Source organism: Mirounga leonina, unplaced genomic scaffold (genome assembly GCF_011800145.1).
Source record: "Mirounga leonina isolate KUSES-001 unplaced genomic scaffold, KU_Mleo_1.0 Mir_174, whole genome shotgun sequence".
In the NCBI taxonomy this organism is placed as follows: Eukaryota; Metazoa; Chordata; class Mammalia; order Carnivora; family Phocidae; genus Mirounga; species Mirounga leonina.
In genome coordinates, this window is record NW_023270451.1 from 20623493 (window position 1) to 20628783 (window position 5291).

General features: G+C 42.3%; 1 pseudogene; it reads right to left on the reverse strand.

Annotated features, from left to right (window-relative positions):
• Nucleotides 1-4149: 4149 nt before the first annotated feature.
• On the reverse strand, nucleotides 4150-4244 carry LOC118021425 (annotated as a pseudogene).
• Nucleotides 4245-5291: the final 1047 nt, after the last annotated feature.

Genomic DNA, 5291 nt, shown 5'->3' on the forward strand with positions numbered 1-5291 from the left:
AACATCCAGGTGTAGATTTATCTACTTCCTCATTCATTCAACAAATCCCTACTGCGTGCCTACCATGTGCCACCTCGGTACTCAGTGGGGGGACATGTTATAGAAAGTTGTTAAAGTGGCATTGGGCTTCTGGAGAGAGCTTGAAGTTCAAAATATAGAATTGGAAGTCAGACACATGGTGTAAGAAGTGCCTTTGAAGCAGATGAAAATTGAGGGAAGTTAAATGAAGAGACAGGTGTATGTTGAGATGCAGAGGAGATACGAGACCAGTTACATTCTTCAATTGCTTTGGGAAGTCTCTGCTATGAATGCTACAGAGAAGATACAGGAGATTTTGAGGAGAGAGAATTATGTGTGTAGAGTTGTTGGGGAGATGTTCCCAGCACCGAGTCAGGGGATTGTTGGCGGCATTGTGGCACAATGGAAGCAAGCATGAGTGTGGAATGGTGAGCAGGAGTAGTCCCGGCTTTCCTCCAGCAATGCTCCTGGGCATACATGGAAACACTGGATAGCGTGTATGATGTGGTTTTCCCCACTGATGTCGTGGGTCACAAGGATATGACAGGGGCCTAGGTGGAGAGGGCAATAATGGGCTGAGAAGAGAGTTCAGGGATGGATTAAACTATGAAGGATTTAGCATTTATTGAACTCAGCAGAAAGCAGGGAGAAGGCTGGGAAGGGGAGGAGTGCAGTGGTACAATTGGGGGCTGTGTATAAAAACCAAATATTCCAAGTGCCTGTCGTGGTTAAATTCAGGGAATGATCCTGCTGGTGCAGGGCTGAAGGAGGCTGGAGTTGGAGGACGGCAGGGAACAGGATCATGGGACTCGACAGCTGAGGTAATTGATGGGTCCCTAGCATGCATTTTGAAGTTGTCAGAAAGTGGTGATGAGGAATGAGGACATGGAGGAAGATCATAAGCCAGGTGCTGTATTCATTTAGAAAGATGGAAGTGGGTCTCATGCAAGTTCAGTAAACAACAGCTGTGGTGCCTCTAAGATGGTGGAACAGAGAACTGGTGTCAATTTTAAATGAGGAGGAAAAAGAAGTGGACAGTTGAGTAGTCCAAAAGTCTGAAGTCTGGGCTTGTAAATTACTGGAAGAAAAATCCCAAGAGGGCCAGAGCTTACCTTTTTTTTTTTTTTTTTAAGATTTTATTTTTATTATTTATTTGACAGAGAGACACAGCGAGAGAGGGAACACAAGCAGGGGGAGTGGGAGAGGGAGAAGCAGGCTCCCTGCAGAGCGGGGAGCCCGACACAGGACTCGATCCCAGGACCCCGGGATCATGACCTGAGCCGAAGGCAGTCGCTTAACCGACTGAGCCACCCAGGCGCCCGGGCCAGAGCTTACTTTGAAGACATCCAAATACTATATACAATCAGCCACATTTTTTCTAGGTTCATTCAAATACATGTTAATTTATTAGTTGTTGATTTGATTATTCATCATTATGGATACTGTCTTGGGTAAGAAAAAGAAAAAGATGTTATTTTATATTCTGCCTTGATTCCTTTTTGACACTTCTTTGGTTGTATTTTTTTCATGGTCTCTCAGCTTTAAAAATGTCAAATAGTGGGAGGGAGGATACGCTTTCCCAAATATCAGATACTCAAGGCTTTTTACATATATCAAAAATGAGATCCTGTTGGCGAGCCAACTAAACTAGAGAGTATGTTATTTTTCAAAGTAATCCTCTGTATCTGAAAGAAAAACACTGTATTAATCCTTTTTTTCTTTCTAAATACCATAATTTATTTAATCTTACTTATATAATCATAGTCTTGGACTGGTTTTCAAAACCACCGTTATATTAAGTATGTAAAATACAACTGATATGATTATTGAAGTGTATACTTTTTGCATTAGAATGGAGAACACAAATTTTGATGAGTTTCCTGACATATGAACAAGTGCTCTGATAACTTTACAGACATATCAGTATATTCATAGATATTCTGATTATTGCAAAGCCAGTTTTTTTTTTTTTTGCATGGGTAGCTACCTAAATTGTTTACAAAGCATAGAGAATGCTATTTAAATCACAATATAATAAACCCCTTCCAAGGAACTTCTTTAGTAGGGGCAGCAGATCATAGCAGTAAAGGTTGTCGTTGACAAACACCTGTCCTTTATAGTTACGTGCTAAAAGGCAGGTGTTCTTACATTTATTATGCTTCTATTGTGCTTTCCATCACTACTATAACAAATGTTGATAATCTGAAAGATTTCATAGCACTAAGAGCAAACAAACCCTATTCATGCATTGTGATGAATTTATTACTTTTCATTCCTTATTTAAGTAAACCAAGTCCACAGAATTCGAAAGTAAGATATTACCACTTTCCTACTTTCCTGCCTGCCGTGTTAATTCTCCTTTGGAAGACAGTTGTCTTGCCTGCTGGATCCTTCTCTTAGTCTGACTCTGTTTGATATAAGATCAAAGGGCTTTCATTTTCTGTATCAATTAGGCTGGCTGTCTTGTCTCAATGAGATTAAGTAGCCTCTGGAGAGTAGTGACACCAGAACAGCCATAGATGAGCTGATGGTTAGCATACAATATGGCTGTCTTAATTCTTTCTAAATGATAGTTTGTCTAGTCTGATGTCTTTTTTTTATGGTTGTGTCTGAGGCTCATTTGTTCAGGGCAACCATGCAGCACACAGCAGACCTGATAATCAGTGATTTGAGTTTCTAAAAAGGCTGGAAAGACACATCAATTCTCTCGCAGGCTTAAGATATTTCCCCTACTTAGGCAAAGTCCAGCTTTCTGTGGTTGTTTCTTTGTTTTTTTTTTTGGTAGGATACCAAGTACCAGAATATTTTACTCCAAATAAATTCTAAATCTTATACCCCGAATGTACCTCAAAGTTGCTTAAAGGAAGCATTATCAAAAGCATTTGTGGAGCTCCAGGCAAAGTTATATAAGCCCAGTGTTAGTCTTGCTGTACAGAGATTTTTCTGTATCTAGAAGTTTGTGGTCTGCATTTTCCACTGTCATATTTAACCACCTTTTTTTTTTTAAAGATTTTATTTATTTATTTGAGAGAGAGAGAGAGAGAAGCAGACTCCCTGCTGAGCAGGGAGCCAGATGTGGCACTTGATCCCGGGACTTGGAGATCAAGAACTGAGCAGAAGGCAGACGCTTAACCAACTTTCTTGAGATGAGTATTTAATGATCTCGCTGGAGAAAGTGAAGCAATGTATTTAAAGGAGTAAACAACATACTGGTATTTATTAACAACATCCTCTCTCCACCTGTTCACTCTGTCTTTACTTTCAGAGATTTCCTCGCCAGCTGCTTTGTCAAGAAAAAAAGAGGTCGTCAGGCATCAACTCACCGACTTGGTCTTCCTCACCATCTTCAGATGTCTCTAGGCTTAAACCTATTCTTCCTTCTGCCCTCTTATCCCAGAAGAAAAACTTCTACCACTTTCCAAGTCTTGACCTTTACCCTGAGCCCTCAAAATCTAGCTTCCTCAGTATCTCCCCTCCTCTCATGTTTGTGACCCATCCTTTCTCTTCTGGGTACACATGTGCTCGAGACTCCACCAGACGTTAAAGAAATAAAAAACAGTGACAAAAACAACCATTCTTTCTTTAGCTCAACTTCCTTTTTTTCTGGGCTAATGCCTTACATTTCACCTTTTCATCATCAGATTCTCAAGAAAGAAGACTACATGACTTATTCTATTCATTAGGTCCTATTCTCTCTCTCTTTTTAAAAGATTTTATTTATTTATTTATTTATTTATTTGATAGAGAGAGAGAGCACAAGCAGGGGAATCGGCAGGCAGAGGGAGAGGGAGAAGCAGGCTTCCTGCTGAGCAGGGAGCCCGATGTGGGGCTCGATGTGGGGCTTGATCCCAGGACCCTGGGATCATGACCTGAGTCAACGGCAGATGCTTAACAACTGAGCCACCCAGGCGCCCTCTTTTTTTTTTTTTTTTTTAACAATAAACACCAATAGTCCATGACCGACGATAAGAGGGAGGAAGATTTATTTGCCTTTCTAGGCTTTGATTTTCCTCAGATAGGACTCTAGCTCCTTGCCTTCTAGTGTGGAGCCATCTACTCAGCCACACTGGACTGGTCTTGAAGCGATGCATGCAAGAAGCTTGCCCTGCTGGAGCTGCTCCTCCAGAAGACAAAAACAGGGAATGCTTTGCAGATTTGTTTGTCATCCTTGCTCAGGGATCTTTGTATTGTTCTAATTTTAGTGTTTGTGCTGCTGACGGGAGCACGGTCCCATTCTCTTTTTAATCCACTGCCGTCTGATTTCTGCGCTCACTGCTGCTCTCACCAGGGAGGGTAAGAACATTGAGTTACCATTCAATGGACACTGTCTACCTGCCTCTCTTGTCCATTTGCCACTAACGGTTAGTATTTCCATCAGGAAAGTCGTCTTCTCTTCTGAGCTCTGCTTTACTTCCTTCTCCTGGTCCCCCTTGTGTATCCTTCTAAGCGTTTTGCCTCTTCAATTATTTTTTGTCCCTCTGTCCATCCCTGAGAAGTTGGGGTTCCCTAGGGTTTGTTTCTTACCCTTTCTCCTCCTTCCCCTCCTCATCCCCCTCACCCCGAGGCAATCTCATGCTTTGGCCTGATTTCTTCTGCAGCCATAGATCTGTATCTCCAACTACTCATAGGAGTTCCCCTTGAGGCACCTCAAAATTCAGCACACAGTAAAGAACTGACGGGCATTCTCCCTACAAATTGTTCGCACAGATTTCTTCTCCCTTTCTCCCTAGCTCAGCCAGAACTCCATCCTTCTCCCAGATGCCCAAGAGTGAACCGTGCCCCTCCCCTAACTTCCTTACTTCCTTTCAGTTCTACCTCCTGAGAAGCCGTCTCCTTCCCCTTCATTCTTCATTCCACTGCTCCAGTCTAGGTCAGAGCTCATCACTTCATACCTGGAAGGTTGCATCTAGGCTTTTCCTTAGTCATATTTCTACAACCAGATCGGATCACATCACTACCAGGATTAAGGACTGTTTTCAATTTCCATCTGCCTGCAGGATATGCTTTAGCCCAAACTCCTTAGTGCAGCATAAGATTCCCTTCAGAATGTAGCCAAGTCTGGTTTTCTATTTACTCTTTGGTCTCCCACCCCCATATGCCTTACACACTCCAGAATGTTCCCCATTTGTGCCTTCATAGCTAAGATCAAGGTGCTGCTTTCCCTGAAATGTTCCTGTTTCTTCTCTCCTCTTTCTGCCTGGCAAATCCCGATTCCTCCTTTTATGTGAAGCTGCCGTGTAGCCTCCTTTCTATTCCACTAGTCTTTGCTGACC